This window comes from Corythoichthys intestinalis, chromosome 7 (genome assembly GCF_030265065.1).
Source record: "Corythoichthys intestinalis isolate RoL2023-P3 chromosome 7, ASM3026506v1, whole genome shotgun sequence".
Classification (NCBI taxonomy): Eukaryota; Metazoa; Chordata; class Actinopteri; order Syngnathiformes; family Syngnathidae; genus Corythoichthys; species Corythoichthys intestinalis.
The window spans coordinates 54,622,012-54,648,009 of record NC_080401.1 but is presented as its reverse complement, the minus strand read 5'-3'; the positions used below and the strand labels follow the sequence as shown (position 1 = coordinate 54,648,009).

The following is a 25,998-nucleotide window of genomic DNA, read 5'->3' as shown; positions in this document are numbered from 1 at the left end:
CCGTGTGTTTAATTTACCTTGCAATGGCATACCTGTTTACAATGCTTGCTGTGAAATGTGCGCGTGGGATGGATTAGTGCCGTATCCCCACTTTTTATGGCGCCAAGGCAGCCATTTTACATCTCGCGGTACACTGCTAAACAGAAATGTTAATAAAAGGGTGAAAAGTGATATTACAGCAAACGGAATTTGCTCACAAGTGCACTTTTTTGGTTTGATTTCTTTTAATTAATTCATGTAGAGTTTAATTTATAAGAAAATGTTTGATTACAAATCCGTGTAATATAATGTTTAATCTGAATGTTTTTGTTGCTTGTGAAATGTGTTGTTTAAAAAAAAAAGATTATGACCAAAATTATGAATCTGAGACAAATTGATAAAAATGTATTTTCATTTATTACTTTAATAATCCTTTATTCTTATTTTGTCAATTTTCTTATTTTATGTTTATTTATGCTATTTGTTTTTGTCTGTTTTTGGTCAAGATAAACTTCATTTTTGAGTTATCAAATTTGTAATATGAAATGGGAGAGTTCATTACAATTTGGGGTCATGAGGCCAAAGGTCAGAGGTCGGGACTGCAATTTTGCCATAACTCAAGAATGAAAATTATTGTCAAATTTATAGGGATATGTGTGGAATATGGAATGGGGGAGGTCATTAAATTTGGGGGTCATGAGGACAAAGGTCAGAGGTCGGGAGAGTAATTTTGTCATAACTCAAGAATGAAGATTATTGTCAGATTTATTGAGATATGTCTGTAATATGGAAAGCTAGAGGTCAATACATTTTAGGGTCATGAGATCAAAGGTCAGAGGTCGGGAAAGCAATTTCGTCATAACTCAAGAACGGAGATTGTCAAATTTATTACGATATTTCTGTAAAATGGAACGGGATAGGTCATTAAATTTTGGGGTCATGAGGTCAGAGGTCGGGAAAGCAATTTTGCAATAACTCAACAATGAAGATTATTGTCAAATTTATTACGATATGTCTGTAATATGGAACGGGAGAGGTCATTAAACTTGGGGGTCATGAGGTCAAACGACAGAGGTCGGGAGAGCAATTTCGCCATAACTCAAAACTGAAGATTGTTGTCAAATTTATGAGTATATGTTTGTAATATGTAACAAGAAAAGTCATTAAATTTTGGGGTCATGAGGTCAAACGTCAAGGTCGGGAGGGCAATTCCGCCATAACTCAAGAATGAAGATTATTGTCAGATTGAGATATGTCTGCAATATGGAAAGGAAGAGGTCGATAAATTTTAGGGTCATGAGGTCAAAGGTTGGAGGTCGGGAAAGCAATTTCGTCATAACTCAAGAACGAAGATTATTGTCAAATTTATTACGATATTTCTGTAAAATGGAACAAGAGAGGTCATTAAATCTTGGGGTCATGAGGTCAGAGGTCGGGAAAGCAAATTCGCCATAACTCAACAATGAAGATTATTGTCAAATTTATTACGATATGTCTGTAATATGGACCAGGAGAGGTCATTAAACTTGGGGGTCATGAGGTCAAAGGACAGAGGTCGGGAGAGCAATTTCGCCATAACTCAAAAATGAAGATTATTGTCAAATTTTGAGTATATGTTTGTAATATGGAAAGGAAGAGGTCAATAAATTTTAGGGTCATGAGGTCAAAGGTCAGAGGTCGGGAAGGCAATTTCATCATAACTCAATAATGAAGATTATTGTCAAATTTATTACGATATTTCTGTAAAATAGAACGGGAGAGGTCATTAAATTTTGGGGTCATGAGGTCAGAGGTCGGGAAAGCAATTTCGTCATAACTCAATAATGAAGATTATTGTCAAATTTATTACGATATTTCTGTAAAATAGAACGGGAGAGGTCATTAAATTTTGGGGAAATGGGGTCAGATGTCGGGAAAGCAATTTCCCCATAACTCAACAATGAAGATTATTGTCAAATTTATTACGATATGTCTGTAATATGGAACGGGAGAGGTCATTAAACTTGGGGGTCATGAGGACAAAGGACAGAGGTCGGGAGATCAATTTCGCCCTAACTCAAAAATAAAGATTATTGTCAAATTTATGAGTATATGTTTGTTATATATGTAACAAGAAAAGTCATTAAATTTTGGGGACATGAGGTCAGAGGTCGGGAAAGCAATTCCGCCATAACTCAAGAACGAAGATTATTGTCAAATTTATTAAGTTATGGTCTGTAATATGTAACGGGGGAGGTCATTAAATTTTGGGGTCATGAGGTCATAGGTCGAAAAAGAAATCTATAATACAAGAACGAGTACCAGGAAAATAATCTTATTAGGATATGTTTGTAAAATGAAACAGAAGATGTCATTACATTTGGGGGTCAGCCTTTAATTTATTATATAATAAAACAATAAACGTTGCTCGCCTATGGTAGGTTTCATCTGCTGGGGGATAAAGGTCACTTGCCCTATGAAAGGGTAAATTTTCACTGAACCCAAGTTTCTTTGGATCTTCAAAAGTGCTTTAAAATGGCTTTTAACACAGGAAATGCGGCGGCGAATTTAACGTTTTCTCGTCCCTAGAACTGAAACTGTTCACAAATGACGTAAAACTCTTCATTACCAACACAACCTCATGTCACGTCAACTAATCCCAAAAGATGACGTGACTGCTTCCTTCTCGGTGTCGGGCGGCCTCACCTGAATCCACCCGCCCGCACCCCAACCCAATTTGCCGGCATCTGTTATCTCCTCGTTGCACTCACGCATGGCAGGCGCTCAGGCATTATCCAGGCACACGCACGCGCGTGCAAACAGATCAGGGCAAAGTGGCGCGCGTGTCGGATTCAAATGCACAAATTCCGCTACGCACGTGATCAATGCGGCGGCTAAAACGCGGCGCGAATAATAACGGCGACTAAACAAATGTGCTTTGATCCATTTACATGCAAATGAGCCCCAGGCAGCTTTTTTTTTTTTTTTTTTGACGATGTCATAAAACAGTAACGAAATGTAGTCACGGTACTCAAAGCGGTGCTATGTCATACGTTGGGGTGAAATTAAGCGTTTCAAAGCCATCCTATGACCGGCGGTTGTAATGTCAATCGCGGATTTATTTAGTCGGGAAGAACCAGGACCTTACAAAATATGGGGAAAATTTTTACGAAGCTACAACGCTAATTTAGCTTCTCTCAGTTTTGTTCAATGTTGATACATTTTTATGATGATTACGGTATATTTTGTTTTTCTATCCTTGATATCTGAATTTACCTTCGGAGAATATAAATGAACTGACATGGGATGAAATTATATGTGAATAAAAATAAACAGTTAAAACAAAATACAAATATGCTCACTCTTGCCATACCTCCAAAGTTCAAATGGACTCGACATCCACTCGTTTCAATTGTAGTGACTAGTGAATGATTTTTAATTAGTATTTTTTTTTTTTTTTTTTGAAAAATTGGCGATTTTATGGATTGTTAGTAAGGTTTTTTTTTTTTTTTTTTTTAAATATATATTTCATTTGTTAACGACATTTAATTTTTCTAAATAAATATAATACTTTGAAATGGTAATTTTGTTTTATTTTAATTTCAGTTTTATTACATTCATTGTATTTAATATTTTAATTTGTTTTCATTCATTTGTTTTAGTAAAACATTTTTTTATTGTATTTTTATATTTTTTTTATTACTCATGTGTGCTAATTTACATAATTGATTATTTATGGAATTTATATCATATTATATAATACATATTTTTGTTTTATTTTTATTTATTTGTCAATTACTGAAAAATAATTCATAATTTGATATTTGCCATTATTGGCAATTTATTAATTTATTTATTTATTTATTTTTAATAATTTAATTTCGGTTCAATTACTTTGGTTGACTGTATTTTATTATGTTTTTTCAATAATTTTAATTCATTTGTTTTGTTTTTAAAATAAAAGTATATTATTTAACTACTTAAAAAATAATTTATTTTTAAATAAATTGTTTGCAATGATTGGTTAATTTTCATAAACTTTTTTATTGTTGTTTTAGTTTTGTTAATTATGAATTAATTACTTATATGTGCGCTCATTTACGTAATTGATTATTTATAGAATTTATATTATATTATTATGTAATTTATATATTATCTTATTTTTAGTTATCATGATTATCATTGTTTTATGGTTTTTATTTATTTATTTTTAATAATTTAATTTTAGTTCAATTACTTTGATTGACTATTATATTTTTTAATTTATTTTAATTAATTTTATTATTATGCAATACATATATTCTTATTATATTATTGTATTATTTTTATTTATCATTATTGTTTTATTGTTTTTATTTATTTATTGTTATTTGTTAATTCCTTAAAAATAATTCTAGTTTGATATTTGCCATAATTGGCAATTTATTTATTTATTTAAATAATTTAATTTCAGTTCAATTACTTTGACTGACTGCATTTTATTATTTTTTTCTGTAATTTTAATTCATTTGTTATGTCTTTTAAATGATTTTTTTAGACTGTCTTCTAAAATGTCATTATTTTTAAATCAATTATGTGTGAATTACATGATTATTGAAATCATTTTTATTCTTTATACATTAAATAAATTAAAGCACAAAAATAATGAACAAAAATATGTTTATAAATACTATTATTAAAAGGTTTAAAAATAAATTTTGAAAAATAAAGTAGAGAACATTTACTTATAACTCATTGCCTGCATTGACTGGTTAATTTTCATAAACTTCTTTATTGTTGTTTTATTTATTTATTTTTTAATTATAAATGGGCTACTCACATGTATGCTCATTTACCTAATTGATTATTTATGGAATTTATATTGTATCATTATGTAATACATATATTCTTATTTTATTTTATTTTATCATTATTATTCTTGTTTTTATTTATTTATTTTATTTTTAATTTGTTAATTAAGAATAATTATAGTTAGTTATTTGCCATGATTGGCAATTTATTTATTTATTTAAAATAATTTAATTTCAGTTCAATTACTTTGTATTTTATAATATTTTTTTCAGTAATTTTAATTCCTTTGTAATGTTTTTTTAAATGATTTTCTTATTGTCTTTTAAAATGCCATTATTTTAAAATAAATTATGTACGTGGGAATTACATGATTATTGATATCATTTTATTCTGTATATATTAAATACATTAAAGCACAAAAATAAATGTTATTATTATTATTATTATTAAAAGCTTTAAAAATAAATTTAGAAAAATAAATTAGAGAACATTTACTAATAACTCATTGACTGCGATGCCTGTCCAATTTATTTGAACTGGGAAGACTGTCATTGAATAATTATCCGCCCCTCCCAGTTAAAACGGATTGGACATCTCGCACCGTCAACCTCAGCGTTTGTTCGACGCTTTCTGAATAAAGACACGCTTGCGTTCAATTTATTTTTGAAGCCGCACTCCTCTAGCCATAATATTTTCGCTAAAACATGTCATTATGCAGAAACCCCAGCAAAACACCCACTTAACTTCCCAAATACGCTTTGCTTCTTTTCAAACCATCAGACAATTCCCGCTGCACTTCCCTCCCAAGGAGTCGCTTGCCTCACGGATTAGCGCAATTCTGACACCGTTTATCATCATCCATATGTAACGCTTCACGCTAAGCGATGTAAAAGCCTCTTTTTAACCCACAAAAAAATGAAAAAGTGCATCTCCTGGAGCACTTTTGTCTCTATTGTGCTTTTTTAGCACAGCTTATCTTTGCCGGCTTTGTGTCATTCACTCACTGGGTGTGCGTTTGTGTGAAAGGATGAGACTAAAAGCGTGATTTGAGTGGTGACATCGCTCCAAATGGCAAATCGCTGTTCCCCCTCGCACTTTGCTCTGCAACAACTTCCATTTTTATTAATAAAAATAGAAGCCACCGCGTGCATACGCTAGTAGATGGAGTCGCCGGCTAAAATGAAAGGGATGAACGGATGGATGGGAAGATGGAGTGGGGGTTAATGGTTAAAGTACACGAGAGGGTACAAGCTTGGTGGGCTGAAATGACCGAAGCGTAGACGCGTTTAAGCGTCTCGGGTCACCTGATAAAGCTCTCATCCAACTTGGCGTGCACGCGCATGCGTGAGCAAAGGGGTGAAAGAGCTCTCCATAGCATGTTTTTCTTATGGGGATGCGACAAAATGGCCTAAGGAAGAAAAATGTACTCACGCTAATATTAGTACGAGTAGTCCTCGGGTTACTACGGACCCGATTTATGCGATTTTGACCTTACGACACCGGAGTCTCGTCATTTTTTTTAATGTTGACTAAGCCAGTCGCAATATGCAATAATTCCATTTATCGCACGGTAAATGAAAATGAAGGCGGTAATTTTCCCGCTGCGATTTATCGCCTCACGTGCGTGCGTGCGTGCGTACGTGCGTGCGCGTGCAGCAGATGTGCGGCGGACTTGCTGTTAAAAGTTCGGCTTCCTTGTTACCAACAAGGCCGGCCCAGCCTATAGACCCTACCCACGTGACGTCACAGCTCCGCTCTCCTGAATGGTACTGCCCAATTGTCCGTCAAAACATAGTGTTAACCTGTTACGGCTACGTACATTCCTCCTATTTACGGCGTGTTTTTCTGCTCCTTAATATTAATAATCAAAATGGTGAAGGCGTGTGTGGCTGTTGGTTGCACTAACAGAGAAGATGGAAGGAGAGACTTGAAGTTTTACCGTATTCCGAGGGATCTAAAGAGGAGAGCGAAATGGACGGCTGCAATTCGACGATAAAACTGGGCACCAAAAAATCACCACAGACTATGTAGTAGTCATTTTATATCCGGTAAGATGCATTTAAGATATACTTAGAGGGTTTTGGGCTGACAAATAACCACAATTAAGATCATTGCTAGGCTAATCACCGACAACATACACGTATGTATGTAGTGAGAGTGCTATCGCTAAACCATATAAACATTAAAAGCCTTAACTCCATTGACAAACGACATGAAATACATTAGACTTGACAGTGGATGTTAGCAATAACAAAAGATTTTGAATTGAAAATTTCGTAACTCACCTTTCCAAGCACAAGATAGATTCCTGCCGAATTTTCGTGGACGAGGACCTGTTTCACCCAACCAGCAACGAAGTATTTATAAGTCTCCAAGCTCTTGAAGTTTTTCAAATTTTCGTGAGAATAGGCTGATTTTGTGTGGACAAGATAATTGTAAATATCAGCGTAGCAGATGTCAGGCAGACAGGGCGAAGACAGTGGGTCGAAAAACATCGATTTGGGCATCAAATATGGATCTGGCGACTGTATAGAACGAAGCTTTTCCACATAACGCCTTTTATGCAACACATCCAGTGAGTTTACGGCATCAGAAAGCACCGGGTCTTCCATGAAATGCATTTTAAATTCCTCGATCAATTGAAACCAATGCTAATACAGAGACAAAATGACGGACAAGTGGGCGGAACCATACAGCGAGCACGTGGTTTTGTGACGTCGGTGGGTAGGGTCTATACACAGACTATGCAGCTGCCTGGGGCCCTTGACCACTAGGGGGCCCCCAATCTGGCAACCTCATTTTATACGTTGTTAATAGAGCATCACGAATAATGTGGCGCGCATTGCCGTTTATCCATGCAAACATCCATTTTCTTGTCATTACATGTCATTTGGGGTGAGAAGTTTGAAGTATGTAGTGCAAAAAAATATGATTAAAATACAAAATATGGACGTATGGGTTGGATTGCATGTATGGGTTTCACGGTACACTGTGACGAAATGTTTAGCAGAAAATATGGGCCCTTTGGCATTATTTTGCTTAGGGCCCCCAAATGGCCTGGGCCGGCCCTGGTTACCAACAGCGCAATATGCTGTGATGAGATGAGGATTCACTCTGTTTTATTGACTTCTGGGTATGTTCGTTTTACACATTTGAACATAGCAAGCTAGGCTCATACTACAGGTCTTAATCCATAAATCCGATTTTTTTTCGTGTTTTTCTGACTCGACGGTCTGAACATGGCAAGTCGCGTAGAACTGTACCATTTAAAATCCGATTTGGGTCACTTTCGTATGCGGTCTAAATCCAATCTGGGCCACATTTTTTCAGAATGTGGTTGGCGGTCTGAACTTTCACTTTTGTGCACGAAGTGGGCTTAAACACGGTCATAAAAAACATAAATGAAGAAAAGGATAAGCCTGACAATTTTTTATTTTAATTCTATGCGCCGAATGAGCAATATTTTCAGTAATGCTTACATGGCCGAGACGGGCAAATTGACACACCCACGTCATGTCACGCACACAAGTCAAGGCTTATGTGTGTGCGTGTATGCGTTCTATCAGTCCATATAAACTTTAAATAAAGGACTAAATGGGGATTATTAATGTCTGTTATTAGTGTCATCTTTTTGGAAATAAAAATATGATCACCCTGGAATGACATACAGCTAGCATGTGTAATTTGTTTTGATGCTTCTGTGCATGCCGTCAGAAGCCGGCACGCCAAAAAGCCAGACATACATGACAAACAATCGAATTTGTGCATTAAGACCTGCAGTATGAACCTATAGGCTTAGTGAAGCCAAATTTTTGTTACTGCTGCTTAAATAATCTATTTGTCTCTGTTGTTGAAGTGCAATTGTTTGTGTTACTATAACTTTATACTGTACCTCTGTGCCTAAATGCTTAAGTTTTTGAAGTGCAATTTTTATCTTTCCTTGAAAAAGACATTTTCTTTATTCTGTGTTTCTGTGCGGTATTGATATTGTTGTCTTTTACTTAAAAGAGGAATGGTCTATTGTTTTTAGTTGTGATTTCTTAAAAAGTATTTTTGAATTTAAGAATAAATGTTTATTGCCTATAAATGGGTGTACTTAATATTACTTAGTATTATGAATATATACTGTATTCTTACTGTGTTATTGTAAATTGGTTAAAAAAAAATTGGGGGTGGGGGGCGCAATAATATCGCATATCGCAATAATTTATGAGAGAATTTATTGCCCTCTAAAATTTGTTATCGCGACAGACCTAATGTTGACTTTTGTTTTTTGTGATGCATGCTTTTATTTTGGCGCAGGAATTATAGAACAGGAAGTGAGCGCTTGTACAGACGCGCCCACCCAACACACCACGGCCGTGCAGAGACCGATGGAGGAGCAGGTGCTCATGGATCAAACGGGGTACATGAACAAAAATTTAATCCACTTTACAACAACATAACTTCCACTTTAAACAGCGTTACAGTACTAGAAACTGCAATTTCTGGAGAAATTTCTTCTGGTCTTTGCCGTGTGGAGATACAGATCTTACCCCCGCCCAGGGCTATCAATAGAATGGACAAACATCCCCATCAGTGGCACTAAACAAAGTAAATGCCATTAGAAATGAATGGAAAATTTGGACGTCTATGGCCGTCAATGGCAGCACCCTTCAAAAGCGTCAATGGAATCGGGGAAGTTTGGTGGACACGTCCTATTGATATCTGGTCATTTCCTGTTGATTTGGGGAATTTTTTGTTTTTCCCATTGAAAATGAATGGGAAAATTTTTGGACGTCCATGGCCGTCAACGGCATTGAGTTACATAGGCGTTGATAGAATTCAAATCCTTTAGCATCAATAGATTTGACATACATGGCCGTCAATGGCAACAATGCAATGGAGATTGGAAATCCCACTGAAAGTGAATGGGACATTTCCCATTAAAAATGAATGGGAACGTTTTGGGCAAATTCTGGGGGAACCGTAAATTTTTTCCAAATTCTGCATACAATCTTTATGCCCCTCACCGTCCCGGAATTTCTGATGTCAAATTATGTTATTTGGTCAAAAATTGTACGAGAAGTAGCGTTTTGAAAAAAAATTTTTTTTTTTAAATCGGAAAATCAGCATTTACGTGAAAACGGAAAATTTTTCGGGGCCATTTGACAAAAAGCCACAGTAACACAAAAATTCCGGACGTGTCGATACCTGAACGGTGCCGATCGGTGCAGCGGTACGGGCTGTACGGCGCGCTGAAAAACGCGGAGAATAAGTTGATAAAAAAATAAATAATAGTAAAGTCGCAGAATAACATTATCTGGCTTTGCCAAAAAGGCAAAGACCAGATAATAATTGGCTGTGACTGTGACAGACTTGAATTGGGAGAAGTTGAACAGTGAATAGAAATCAACACTGTCATCAACCCTTTCTGGCTGTGACTAAGTCAGTCTTTGCCTCTTTTCTTCCTTCAACCTCTATATCTGTCAGAATTGACCCTTTTTATCTTTGCTGCCAACATGTTTTAATACTTTTAGTATTGTGTGATTTTTTTTTAACTGTTTCTATGTGTTGTAGTGTTTTAACTAGGGTTGTTCCGATCATGTTTTTTTGCTCCCGATCCGATCCCGATCATTTTACTTTGAGTATCTGCCGATCCCGATATTTCCCGATCCGATTGCTTTTTTTCCCCTCCCGATTCAATTCCAATCATTCCCGATAATTTTTCTCGATCATATACATTTTGGCAATGCATTAAGAAAAAAATGAATAAAACTCGGACGAATATATACATTCAACATACAGTACATAAATACTGTATTTGTTTATTATGACAATAAATCCTCAAGATGGCATTTACATTATTAACATTCTTTCTGTGAGAGGGATCCACGGATAGAAAGACTTGTAATTCTTAAAGGATAAATGTGACTTTGTATATTGTGACTAAATATTGCCATCTAGTGTATTTGTTGAGCTTTCAGTAAATGATACTGTAGCCATTTAACTTCTGCCCAAATGCATGATGGGAAGTGCAACAATGACTGTGCGTCGTGGTACCAATTGATATATCTTCTCTGCGTTGGGAAATAAAATAGGGTGTTAAGAAAAAGATCAACTAGTACCTTTCTTCCCCACATTGCTTCCCACGATTATTCTAATCGTTGGGAGAGGGATTGTAAGGCTTTAGCCAATTAAAAAAAGGCTCCAAAGGCTGCCAAAATTCTCTCCTCATTTTACGCTGCCTTTTAGCTCTATAAACTGTATGGGTAAAACGTCGCCATTATAGATTGAACGCGACAATGCGTGAATGGGTCGTGCAGCGCATGCGTTAATTGCGTTAAATATTGTAATGTGATAAATGTAAAAAATATTAATTCTCACCGTTAACGCGATAAATTTGATAACCCTACCTTAAGCTTAAACTAAAGACTCTGGAAGAGTATGACATTATGTCTCTAACGTTAAATACATTTAGAAAACGATTTAATTTAAAAAATATATATATATGAATATATATATATATATATACATATATATTTATTAAAAAAAGGCATGTCCGATATTTTTTTGCCGATTCTGATACTTTGAAAATGACGTGATTTGACCCGATTGATCGGCATCCCGATACATCGGGATCGGGACAATTTTTTATATTGCATGGTTTTAGTGATGAGTTTAAATTGTTGGCAGCTGAGGGTGATCATGATTGAGGGACACCCCCCCCCTACGTGATTGATGCTGTTTCAAAGAAAGGCGGGACTGGAGAACTGGAGGGAGACAAGAGAGGCGGGCAGGAAGCGGAAGCAGGCGGCACCGAGCGAACGCCGCACCGGGACGAGGCACTGGCGGCACCGAAATGTCCAAAGTGAATACTGCTTGTCATTTTTCCTCCAATATGTCATGTGACTCGTTCCAGGAGTGCTGTCAGCATTGCTGCAGAGATTGAAGAGGTCAGCCTGTTAGAGCTCAGACGATACACCGCACTCTACATCAAATTGGTGTGCATGGCTGTCACCCCAGGAGGAAGCATCCTCTGAAGACGGTACACAAGAAAGCCCACCCGTCTCATCAAACCATAGGACCTGGTTCCAGTAATCCATGTGCTTTGTTGACATGTCTTCAGCAAACTGTTTGCGGGCTTTCATGATATTCACATCATCAGCCATTGTGCTGTGAACCGGGAATTTAACGTTTTCTTTCACATACGCCTCATCCCGGGAAAGTCCCAGACATTATACTAAGACGCGACCCGCTAAATGTCCGTGTAATCTCCATACCAGTCGACTCGGGAAAGTGCTTTCACATACAAGGGCTGCCCGTTTAAATCACGGAATTTTAATCTTGTTTAGGCATATGTGAAAGGGGCTTAAGCCACACGGTTGCTAACTGTGATATGCTATTGTTTAGCCACAACTGGATTAAATACCTTATTCATTTTTATCCTTCACTCAAACAGAAATGCTGTTTAATCCATCTGCAGACGACTATCACGATTTTACGACACTATGCGGGTACAGTGGGGCAAATAAGTATTTAGTCAACCACCAATTGTGCAAGTTCTCATACTTGAAAAGATGAGGGAGGCCTGTAATTGTCAACATGAGTAAACCTCAACCTTGAGACACAGAATGTGGAGGAAAAAAAACAGAAAATCACATTGTTTGATTTTTAAATAATTTATTTCCAAATTAGAGTAGAAAATAAGTTAGTTGGTTAGTTATAAGTTAAATAATTTGGTCACCTACAAACAAGCAAGTTTTCTGCCTGTCAAAGAGATCTAACCCCTTCTTACGAGGTCTAACGAGGCTCCACTCGTTACCTGTATTAATGGCACCTGTTTTAACTCATTATCGGTATAAAAGACACCTGTCCACAACCTCAGTCAGTCACACTCCAAACTCCACTATGGCCAAGACTAAAGAGCTGTCGAAGGACACCAGAGACAAAATTGTAGACCTGCACCAGGCTGGGAAGACTGAATCTGCAATAGGTAAAACGCTTGGTGTAAAGAAATCAACTGTGGGAGCAATTATTAGAAAATGGAAGACATACAAGACCACTGATAATCTCCCTCAATCTGGGGCTCCATGCCAGATCTCAACCCGTGGCGTCAAAATGATAAGAACGGTGAGCAAAAATCCCAGAACCACACGGGGGCACCTACTGAATGACCTACAGAGATCTGGGACCACAGTAACAAAGGCTACTATTAGTAACACAATGCGCCGCCAGGGAATCAAATCCTGCACTGCCAGACTTGTCCCCCTGCTGAAGCCAGTACACGTCCAGGCCCATTTGCAGTTCGCTAGAGAGCATTTGGATGATCCAGAAGAGGACTGGGAGAATGTGTTATGGTCAGATGAAACCAAAATAGAACTTTTTGGTAGTAACACAGGTTCTCGTGTTCGGAAGAGAAAGAATACTGAATTGCATCTGAAGAACACCATACCGACTGCGAAGCATGGGGGTGGAAACATGCTTTGGAGCTGTTTTTCTGCAAAGGGACCAGGACGACTGATCTGTGTAAAGGAAAGAATGAATGGGGCCATGTATCGAGAGATTTTGAGTGAAAATCTCCTTCCATCAGCAAGGGCATTGAAGATGAGACCTGGCTGGGTCTTTCAGCATGACAATGATCCCAAACACACAGCCAGGGCAACAAAGGAGTGGCCTCGTAAGAAGCATTTCAAGGTCCTGGAGTGGCCTAGCCAGTCTCCAGATCTCAACCCCATAGAAAATCTGTAGAGGGAGTTGAAAGTCCGTGTTGCCCAACGACAGCCCCAAAACATCACTGCTCTAGAGGAGATCTGCATGGAGGAATGGGCCAAAATACCAGCAACAGTGTGTGAGAATCTTGTGAAGAGTTACAGAAAACGTTTGCCAACAAAGGCTACATCTTTTGGTATTGACCAAATACTTATTTTCCACCATGATTTGCAAATAAATTATTTAAAAATCAAACAATGTGATTTTCATTTTTTTTTTCACATTCTGTCTCTCATGGTTGAAGTTTACCCATGTTGCCTCTAATATTTTCAAGTGTGAGAACTTGCACAATTAGTGGTTGACCAAATAATTATTTGCCCCACTGTATGTGCTGGTCGTCATGGGAAATGCAGCGCTGGTCATCATCGTAAACGCAGTCCACCGGCGTCGCTAAAAATCGACCAAAACTGAAAAGTTACCAAGTGTTGCTTTAACACTTCAACACTATATTACAGCTTCGAGCATCATTTTACCTTTCTGTTTGAGCCTCCCCTCGGCCAACCACACCCTATTCATGCCCGCAAACCGGGCTCCCTGGAGGCCTTTTCCAGGTTTTGCCGCACCTTCAGCACCCCCCTCAGCTCTGCCCTTGGTGCTAATGCCGTGCAATATGTACTTTTCGAGATCTAATTTCCAACCGCTGGTCACCCTATCCAAGATGGCTACTGGCTATAATCCTTCTGCTGTGAATTTCAAAGAGTTTATCCCTACTAAACAGACAACCACTTCATTTGAAGTTGGATTGCTATCAGTGGCAACCAATTAGTTAAAAAATACGATTAATTCTTCCTTTGGCCAAGATGCACCCTCTCACCAAATGGTTTATCATGAGTAGATTCCCAATCCATTTCAAGGAGCAGAGTGGCAGCAAATGAACAAACTTTCGCAAGCCCTGCCAGTCAAATTGGATTATCTAGCCCCGTCAATGGCAGACAATCCTTTAGAGTTAAGCGGCATCTGACCGAGCCATGACAATCAGATTGCGTTCAGACTGCAGTCATATCTGATTCCAATTGGATTCCTCCTCAATCTGATTTTCAGGGCTGACTGTTCACACTATTTTTAGCCAGTGTCCAAATCAGATCTGGGCCTTTTCAGACTGGGCCACATTATTAACACACCTGACAGGTTGCTGTGGCAACAAAGGTGTCATCCAGCATAAGCCCCTTTCGGACTTCTATTCCAGTAAATTCCTGTGTAATGTGACGTGTGATTTACCAGTGTCATGGCTTTCAGAGTCTTACTGCGAAGAATGAGGATATGATGATCGGTCCCCCAGGGAATTAACCGGCTGCTTTTATACATGCCGCGTCCTGGTTAAGTCCTGGACTTTATACTAGGACGCGACCTGGTTAATGTCCATGTCAAGTCAGTCAAACAAGGAAATTGCTTTTAGACATAACGGTTCAGCGTATATCTGAACGGGGCTATAGAGTGACGTCACGGACAGACAACCCATCTGAGCTGTTCAGACTGAGAAGCATCTTGTCCGTATCTGATATGAAAGAAAATTTCTGTGCTTTGTGACTGTTACGACTTGAAAAGAACCATCCAATTTCAATTTCGATGGGTAAACAATCAGATTTTGGCTGCCAGTCTGAAGCCTCGCTTTACAACCGCCTCTTAAACGGCCGTCGACCAATAATGCTTACTAGAGACCGTCGTTAAGGGAACATTTGGTGGTTGAGACATGCCAACTGCCATAAAACCTTACGGAAGAAAACGATAAGGATCAACAATCTGTGGACATTCCCTGTGGCGTGGCTCCAGGGGCGTGGCCTCCCCTCTGCCTGGGCTGCCGGCCGCGGGACCGGGGGGGAGGTCGGGGCTCCGATCTTGCGTTGCCCCGTGGCGGCTCCTCGGCGTTCTCCCGCCTTTCCCTCTCTTCTCTGACTGGGTATCCACCCCGTGCTCCGTCGCGGGTCGCTGGCTGGGCGCCGGTGTATTGGCGGGGTGTTGGCTGCTCCGGCCGGGGACCCTGCCCTGGGCTTGATGGGCCGCTAGGGGTGCCGTGCCGGTTGGGGGTCTGCGGCTGTGGGTCATGGGCCGGGTGGGCGGACGGGGGTGGATGTGGTCGTGGGGTTGGCCGGGGGGACCACCCTGGATCCCGGGGGCGGGGGGCAGTGGCACCTTTGCTGGGCTGCTGAAGGAGAGATGGGCTGCGCTGAACCCCCCCAACCCCCCCAACCATCCTCCCTCCCTTCCTCCCTCCCTTCCTGGGCTGGCTGGGGGCCGTGGCCCTGGGTTGGCGCCCGCGTGGCATCTCCGCTCGTCTGCCTGGCTGTCGCGCGCCTGGTGGGGCTCGCGTGCGGCTGGATGTGATGGGGCACGTTCAGGTGGGGGTCCAGGTGCCGGGATTGGCAATTGGGCGGCGTAGGGTCGGTCGCCAACGGGCTTACACTCACAAGGGATTCACACGATTACTGGGTTCTAAGATCACAGAGCTGATTTATGTACACTCTACCCCTTTCAATCCCATAGCTTATAGACTCCCCCACCCCCGTCCCCCTCTTTCCCAGGTCAACAGGCTCCCCACACAGTGTCAACCGGAAATACATCTAGCTGACAATAGCACCAACATATTAGCAGTTAGTGTAGGCGTTCAATGTATTTCTTGTTGTAGTTTGCGTTTCTTTTTTTTCTTCTTGTCTTTCTTTTCTTCTGTTCCCCAATAACCCCTTCCTGTTCGCTGCTTTGTCATAATAAACGAGGTATGTTGAATGATCACAATGGGAATATGTCAGACTCTCAATGTGAAACATTAAAACTGTTCAGACCATCCGGGCACTTAGACTTCCATTCTCTGTGTCAAACAGCTGAACAGGACAGGTTGAAAAAAAAAACAATCTGGACATCTAAAACGGTTAAGCGATGTGCCTGTGGACTACCTAAATCAGAAATTATGTACTCCGTGAATATATCAGTATGAATGCAGTTCTTTTCCTTCCCAAAGCCGTATGGTGTCACTCCCAGTTAGATGTCTCAAAAATAAACAAGCATTCAGGCATGTTCTCATAAGGTAAGATTAAGCTAACTCCACAGGCTAGCTAGCGAGCTGTCAGGCCTTACATGGACTTAGAGGTAAGAAAATTCACAAAACTAGATACTGTATATAAATTATAGTTACTGTCATCAAATATTTAAATATACGCTATTAGTACAGCCGTTTCTTTAGCTAAAGTTAGCTAAAAACACGTCTTGGTTCGCAGTCCATTATTTTGGTGGAAATCTAACCCTAAAACTAAACAGGAAGTCCGCAATTTTGGTTTGAATCATTTAAGCCCCTTTCACATACGCCTAAACACCGTTAAAATCCCGGAATTTAAACGGGCAGCACTTGTATGTGAGAGCAATTTCCCGGGTCGACAGATATGGAGATTACAGTCATTTCACGGGTCGTGTCTTAGTAGCGTATTGGCCCGAATATAGGACGGCCCTGATTATAAGATGACCCCTCTTTTTCAAGACTCAAGTTTGAAAAAAGACTTTTTGAACACCAAATTAATTTTCATACAGAAAATAATTACAGTACATCTGAAACAAATTATTATAACAATATATTTGAGAGAAAACGCATGTTATTTTGCCTCATTCAAATCATAATATCTGAACATTTAAATATGTAAACTAAAGCGCAATCACATTCCTAAATGAATGGCTTCTGGTTTTTGAAATGTAAACATATCAATCTATTGTGATAAAACAATAAAATTGCAATAACTGCATTAACCATCAAAGTGAAGTCTAACTGTAGTCTTGAAACAAATCTGAATTAGGAAAAACATTGCAATAAAATAATGCAAACTGGTTATACTTGAGAGTAGCTGAGATTTGTCATGACAGAACATCGCTTTAATGATATCTGGCGCCATCTAGCGTCGTGAATGCGTATAATATAAGACGACCACCTCTTTTTCAGTCTTATTTCAATGCAAAAAACACCGTTTTATATTCGGGCCAATACGGTATATTGTCCAGGACTTTCCCAGGATGAGGCGTATGCGAAAGCAAGCGTTAAATTCCCGGGTCACAGCATGATGGCTGATTACGTAAATATAATGGCGGGCTGATCGTCACTTCCACTTTCTTTGCGTAAGCCGAAAAGAGGTAAACAAACATTGCCATTATTAACATAGCAAGCTGGAAATAAACTGAAAACATAACGAAATTAAATTGCTACTGGATCGTAGAGAGATGTGTGGTTTATTTTGTTGCCGATGTTAGGGTCCACAACTGCGGAAACAAGGTTGCACCACAAAGCAAAAAACAACGGAGGGATCCGTTCAAGGGTTTATTAAATACAAACAAAAATACACGTGATCGCGGAAAAAGGGTTAATAACACAGTATGTCCATGACAGCAGGTCGACGGGGATTAATAATCCGCACCTAAGCGGTAGGCAGAGAGCCGATAAGACAACAAAACAACGTGGGGGATTTCAAAAAAAGGGCGGCAGAGGTGTCGGATGGCGCTCAGCAAGTTAATATCTCGGCACCCTTGTCTTGAAATGCCTGGGATTAAATACAGTATTGAGGAGCTTGGATTGGCTGAAGTTACGACGTCGGGAACGCTCCCACAACCTCTGTAAAAAAACATGATTTGACCAACATTGTGGAAGCCGATGCCGACCAGAAATGACGTAATGTCCGGGTTATAAAATCGCGCCAGCAGCCCTCCTCGCACACGGAGCGCCAGTGTACAACACCTCGTGTTATTCCCGGGATATCTCTACATGCTCGAAAGCAATGACGCGAGTAAATCCCCTATCACCTTACATGGGAATTTACTGGGATATGTTTGTGAAAGGGGCTTTATTTCATTTTATTTCATTTTTCATTTCATTGCACCACTTTGAAAAAACTAGCCTCTGAGATTAATTTTACTTACTTGAACAAAATTTGGTGAACATGTCTATCAAAATTATGTAAACTGAGAGCTGAACATCATTGAAGCCATTTTGGTTTGAATCATATTTCGCAATATGCTTTACCACTCGGAAAGTTAGAAAAAAAAAATTAACACGAGACCAGTTTTACCTATTTGAACAAAATATGGTGGACATGTCTGTCATAACAGGCCGCACAAAAAAAAGTCTCAAAGAAGTAAACCGACAACTGACCAAGAAGTCAGCCATTTTTGTTTGAATGAAATGTTATACCTCTAGGAAATTTAGAAAAAGAAAAATATGGTTTTGTTTTTTTCTCAGCACAACACCATCGATATGAACAGTATTACTGTTATAACCTATCACATGACCGTATTGGGCCGCCCAAAAAACCAACACAAAAATCATCGAATTCTGACTAGAAAAATCTACAGAAATGAATCATCACCCGTCAAAAGATCGGGAGTGCCCTCTAGTGGAGAAGAAATTTCCTAACATGAAACGATCATATCTACGGTTTTCTGTGATCCATCTGTGCCAAATAAAAACTGGGAGAGAAGTTGAAATCAGAGCTTTCAAATAATGTCGACTATGTCAAATATTTTTTTTATATCCCGCTATAAAGTAGTTACATGATTGAACACGTCGATGTGCTCATAGGACTTCCAACTGCAAGCTGGGTCTAGTTTTACCTACTTGAACAAAATTTGATCAACTTGTCTATCACAACAGAACACACATACAGAAAAAATTTTTTTTCAATGATCTTAGCCCAAAATTGAACAGAAACTCAACCATTTTGGTTCTAGGTGGTCATTTTCTGTTCCATTTCAATGCTTTGACTCACTTCTTGTAACCCTTAGCATCAAATTATGACTATTTTTCATCATAGGCACACAAGGTTTAACTTTGTAAGAGAGGCTTCCCCACTTTTATTTGCAAAACACGAAAGTACGCCTAATTCAAACGTTACATGTGCAGTTCTTGAAGGATAAAAACATTTGAATTTCCTGCTTGCCTTAACCAAGAACTGACTGGAAAGTGCACACTGGCAAAATATTAGTATCACACATCCGCGCACAGTCCCGCACGCACATCTGGCTGCTTGTTAGTGCTTCCCAAGTTAGCGGAGAAACGCACTAAAACAGCCCGCGGCGCGACCTTGTCTCATTAAGAGGGCGGACGGTATAGTAAAAATAATAAGCACATGAAATAAAGTGACCTACTTGATGTGATTCACCCACTCATCGTATTACAAGCGAGCCGATACTGATGATGATGATGTTTTGGCACCAATGGCTGCAGGTGATGCGGCGATGACAACATGTATGATGATAATGATGTTGATGAGCGCTTCCTCGCCGCACGTGGCAAAACAGAAAAGACTGAAAGAAATTCAAGTCAAGTGAGATTTACATACCCGGTGCGCGGCTGAAAGCGATCCGGCGCGCGGCGGAGGAGGATGCCGAGGTTCATGTGAGCTTGACGTGAGGTCTGTCCCCTTCACCCAGGCAGCCAGCCTCCCTCCCTCTGTGGTTCCCTCTCTTTTTCCATCTCGCTCTCTTCCGTCCTCCCTCACTTACTCGTCTTTTGCCTCCATTAGTCTTCGACGTGAAGGAGGTGCTCTAAAAGCTTGCTATTTTTGAGGAGGGACACTTTGCCAAGCATTTAGGGGGGTCGCGCTACTATAGAAATCACACACACACGCACGCACTTGGATTTGAACCCAGTTCGCTTTGGAAGGCGGGTTTTTGGGCCTTTGTTAGGGCTTAATTGTATAGTTAACTTACATAATGCAGTTGACAATCATAGACATCTATGTATTTCAACTTGGATGACACTGAGTGATCACGTTTCCAGCAGAGCCGAGAACGAAAAGTGGCATTTGGTATGTGGCCAAATCTATTTTGCCATATGGCATTTTTTGCCATGTGGTCAAATTAATTCTGCCATGTGGCATTTTTCTTTGCCATGTGGCAAAATTGATTTTGCCATGTGGCAAAATTGATTTTACCATGTGGCATTTTTCCTTGCCATGTGGCAAAATTGATTTTGCTATTTGGCATTTTTCTTTGCCATGTAGCAAAATTAATTTGCCACATACCAAAATCCATTTTACCACATACCAAAAAAATGCCACATGCCAAAATCTATTTTGCCACATCCCCCCCAAAATTGCCACATGCCCCCCCCAAAAAAAAGAAGAAAAAAAAAGCCACATACACAAGCCCATTTTGCCACATAAGAAAAAAAATGCCACATGGCAAAAAAAAAAAAAAAAAAAAAAAAAAAGCCAAATGACAAAACACATTTTGCCACATGGCAAAAAAATGCCAAATGACAAAACACATTTTGCCACATGGCAAAAAAATGCCACATCACAAAATCCATTTTGCCCCATCCCCCCAAAAATGCTATTTACCAAAAAATGCCACACACCAAAATCCATTTCACCACGTGGTAAAAAAAATGCCACATGACAAAACACATTTTGTCACATGGCAAAAAAATGCCACATGGCAAAATCAATTTTGCCATTTATGGCAAAATCAATTTTGCCATAAATGGCAAAAAAAAATGCCTCATGCCAAAATCCCTTTTGCCCCATCCCCCCCCCAAAATGCCATTTACCAAAATAATGGCACACATCAAAATCCATTTCGCCATGTGGCAAAAAAATTCCACATGACAAAACACATTCTGTCACATGGCAAAAACATGCCACATGGCAAAACACATTTTGCCACATGCCAAAATCAATTTTGCCACATCCCCCCCAAAAAGTCCCAAATGGCAAAAAAATGCCACATGGTAAAATCAATTTTGCCGCATAACATATACTAATTTTGGTTCTCGCTGTCTCTACTCGTTTAACTGCCACTGGCCATTGGCGGCCATCAACATACAATCCAATTTGATTGGTCGTTCGATCGCTGACGGCCCTCCCAGTCAAACTGGATTGCGCATTTATGGCCATCTGTGGCCTATGTAAGTGAACAACAGAAGGAACAAATGAATACTGATAATATACGGTATTTTCTGCACTATAAGGCCTACCTAAAAGCCTTCAATTTTTTCAAAAGCCGACATCACATCCTATAATCAGATGCGCCTTATATTTGGATCAATACTTTGGTACCTCTACTTACAAAATTAATTGGTTCTGGGAGTACTTTCGTAACTTGAAAATTCTGTAAGTAGAGACGCGTTTTCCATGTAAATGCCCTAATCTGTTTCAACACCCCCAAAATTCAGACTTACAGTAACTCGTTTTTAATGCATAAAAATGCATCAAAACATGTAACAAATACACATTACAATTAGATTATTGCACAATGAACATAAAATCTGTGTTGTGTTTAACGTGAAAAAACAAGAACAGATTAAACAATAAAAGTTAATACACAAATGTAAAGCTGTCGGTACACAAGGGGCAAATGAAGAGGACGCTGCGATACACACGTACACATACAGTAGAGGTCCCTCTTAGCCATTTGGATGCCAGGAAGTCTGTTACATTCAGTAAACTCTGGGAGCTGCGAGTATCAGCTATGCTGTATTTTGGCCTTTCATATCCTGAAATTTCTTTCATAACAAGAGGCAATATTTTCCCCTTGAGGCGTGTCTTACCCTGAAAATTCTGTATGTACAGACTTTCATAAGTAGAGTTACCACTGTATTGTTTAATCTTGGCATGACATTCCCTTAAGCGACGCTATGAAAATATCTTTGTTATTTTCTGTTTATTCGTTGTTTTGTAGAATATCCTAGAATGATTTCCTGACTAATATATCGATAATTGTTGCCATATCGTGAGATCATCGTTACCCAGTGGTTCCCTCCCCTAGTTTGGACATCCATCACCTTCAATAACATTGAAACATGATCATTCACTGCCAGTCCCTCCCAGTTCCAATGGATTGAATATCAATGACTTAATCAACCTCTTCACATCACCACAATCACGTTGCAATTACACCAATCATCAATAATGCATGAAATGCATTATATGAGCGTACAACTGTGCCACTTTCCCAATCTAGAGCAGTTCACAATCAATATTAATACTCAAGAGTCAAATTCAAAATGTTAATTTCACAGTAAAAAACAATGGCAGCATAAAGAAATTATTCTTTGCTAGTTTCCAGCTGTTTGATGGAAAGGTTTAAAATATGTGTAACCCTTTATAGGCAAGTGACTATTTTTGGTAACAACAAATTGCCATTTCTGGAGAAATTGCGATAGTAGCTTTGGTGTGGTAGAGCTTCCAACATTAAACATGTATTTAGACAAGACAAACAGATATTTACTTAAAATGTATTCATTCATTCATTTTCCGAGCCACTTACCCTCATGAGGGTGACGGGGGTGCTGGAGCCAATCCCAGCTAACTACAGTCCCTGACAAAAGTCTTGTCGCTTATCCATTTTGTAGAAACAATTGCTAATAACCTGACTTTTAATTATTCAATTGGTTTCAGAAATGGCTCATATGAAAGCTAAGACCAGGACTGGCCAGCCCAGTCACCAGACATGAACATAATTGAGCATGTCTGGGGTAGGATGAAAGAGGAAGCATGGAAGACGAAACCCAAGAATGTTGAGGAACTCTGGGAGGCATGCAAGACTGCTTTCTTTGATGTTCCTGATGACTTGTATGAATCCTTCAAGCAGTCCTTCAAGCCCGTGGAAGTCATACAAAATATTAAATTTGGATCTCACAGCACCACTACTTAATTCGCTTATGTTATGTAACATATTTTTGTATTTGAAGTACATATTTTGTTCAATCTTCACACTACTTTCTGTAATCGACAAAACTTTTGTCTTGCCAAAATTTGACCTTTACGTCTTCATGAAATAATAAATCTTTTTTCAGTGAAACAAATATATTTTTGTACATTCAACATCCTTTTGGAGGGTCTTAGCTTTTACAGTAGGGTAAATAAGTATGTAGTCAACCACTAATTGTGCAAGTTCTCCCACTTGAAAATATTAGAGAGGCCTGTAATTGTCAGCATGGCTAAACCTTAACCATGAGAGACAGAATGTGGGAAAAAAAAACACAGAAAATCCCATTGTTTGATTTTTAAAGAATTTATTTGCAAATCATGGTAGAAAATAAGTATTTGGTCTAGGGCTGGGCGATATGGCCTTAAGTACGTATCACGATAAATTGAGCAGATTTACCGCGATAACGATAAATGACGATAAATTCGCCCAAGCAAACTGTTATATAATTTGAAAATTTGAATCAATGCATGGAATACAAATTAAGTTTCTCATTAAATTTATTTACCAGCTTTCAATTTAACAATTGCACATGCAGTCTAAACATTAAGTATTAAAAAAAATCTTGTAAACAATAAGAATTCTTGTGTGAACATTTATAACAGCTTGTATGACTTGAAAAATATCATCACTTGAATTTCATTAAATTCATTCCGCATTGTTATACACTAGATAGTGGCATACGTTTAGATATTTAGAATAGATACAAATACGACACATCCACCCGCCCCCCAGAAATGATACTTAATTAAAAAATAAAATGTTTCACAAACCTTTCCATTCTTTTATTCGGCTCAATTATTTACATCTTATGATTTTGGAAATCCTTACAGTATGCAATAAGTAATATTCCTGTTCCCAAGCACTGTGCTTACTGTACTGTAATTTTTACAAAAAATAAACAATACATAGTTACTCCCCGTCATCTAGGACGAGCCACTTACAAGACTAGCACTGTCGTGTATTACAAATACTGCTTTGAACACATCTTCACAGACAAAAGCAATGACACAGGCTTAAAGAGGTCAACTTTAATTGTGTAAATCACACTTAATAACGACACGATCTCCTGGTTGAAATAGACGACATCCACTTAATTCTATTGAAGATATGTAATGCTGAGGCAATTTGTCAACTTTACTTTTATAAAAAACGTGCACTGTTTATCCAGTAGATGGGGCTCTTGCAGTGTGTCAAACAGTGATTCAATTTAGGACAATTGTCTTAAAAGTGGTTCATTGTTTCAGAAAGCCTCGGTTTTTCCATCCCTATCTGGAACCCATCAAAAGTTTACTTAATGTCGGGTGAAAGTTTGGCGAAGCCAACTTAAGCCCGACTTCATCCAGTTTACTTGTAGCGTTAGCCGCTAGCGTTAGCTGCTAGCGTTAGCCTACCGGGCTTCTGTTTGATTGGCTTCCTGAAAACCATGTGACTCCAAACGTAAGCACACTGTCTGCTTTCTTAAAGGGGAATGAACATAGCCGAACAACACAGAGTCAAAGCGGGATGAAAAGACTATATTTTCTTCTTTTATTAAATTACCGAATTTACCGACATGGTCAAAATTACGTCGGTCATCGTGAAGAATTTCGGTAACGGTAAATTTTCGGTTTACCGCCCTGCTCTAATTTGGTCAATACCAAAAGTTCATCTAAATACTTTGTCATGTACCCTTTGTTGGCAATAACGGTGGCCAAACGTTTTCTGTAACTCTACACAAGCTTTTCACACACTGTTGCTGGTATTTTGACCCATTCCTCCATGCAGATCTCCTCTAGAGCAGTGATGTTTTGGGGCTGTCGTTGGGCAACACTGACTTTCAACTCCTTCCTCACCCCGTGGCGTCAAAATGATAACAAGAACGGTGAGCAAAAATTCCAGAACCTAGTGAATGACCTACAGAGAACTGGGACCACAGTAACAAAGCCTACTATCAGTAACACAATGCGCCGCCAGGGACTCAAATCCTGCACTGCTAGACATGTCCCCCTGCTGAAGAAAGTACACGTCCAGGCCCGTCTGCGGTTCGCTAGAGAGCATTTGGATGATCCAGAAGAGGACTGGGAGAATGTGTTATGGTCGGATGAAACCAAAATAGAACTGTTTGGTAGAAACACAGGTTCTTGTGTTTGGAGGAATAGGAATACTGAATTGCACTATACCCACTGTGAAGCATGGGGGTGGAAACATCATGCTTTGGGGCTGTTTTTCTGTAAAGGGACCAGGACGACTGATCTGTGTAAAGCACAGATGTCAAACCGATTCCAGAAAGGGCCAAGTGGGTGCAGGTTTGCTTTCCAACCAATGAAGAGGACACCTTTTCACCAATTAGATCTTTTACATGTGTAATCAGTTAAACTTTGTCAAGTGCTGCTTGTTTCAGCAGGAAGTTCATTCTCTCTGCGTTGTATCGGTTGGAACAAAATCCAGCACCCACTTGGCCCTTTCTAGAATCTGTTTGACACCTGTGGTGTAAAGGAAAGACTAAATGGGGCCATATATCGAGAGATTTTGAGTGAAAATCTCCTTCCATCAGGAAGGGCATTGAAGATGAGACGTGGCTGGGTCTTTCAGCATGACAATGATCCCAAACACACAGCCAGGGCAACAAAGGAGTGGCTTCGTAAAAAGCATTTCAAGGTCCTGGAGTGGCCTAGCCAGTCTCCAGATCTCAACCCCATGGAAAATCTGTGGAGGGAGTTGAAAGTCCGTGTTGCCCAACGACAGTCCCAAAACATCACTGCTCTAGAGGAGATCTGCATGGAGGAATGGGTCAAAATACCAGCAAGTGTGTGAAAAGCTTGTGAAGAGTTACAGAAAACG

General features: G+C 39.2%; 1 protein-coding gene across 2 annotated transcripts in view; it reads right to left on the bottom strand.

Moving 5' to 3' along the window:
• The window catches only part of LOC130919114 (cadherin-24-like), a 113,695-nt gene that overhangs the window by 72,179 nt on the left and 15,518 nt on the right, over window positions 1–25,998 (bottom strand). Inside the window, exon 1 of one of the 2 annotated variants that reach the window (XM_057841549.1) lies at window positions 19,806–19,932. The exons of the other annotated variant lie outside the window; for it this stretch is intronic. The gene's annotated coding sequence lies outside the window, so the exon portion shown is untranslated. Of the gene's footprint in view, window positions 1–19,805; window positions 19,933–25,998 lie in introns of those variants that run through there. 2 annotated transcript variants of the gene reach the window in all.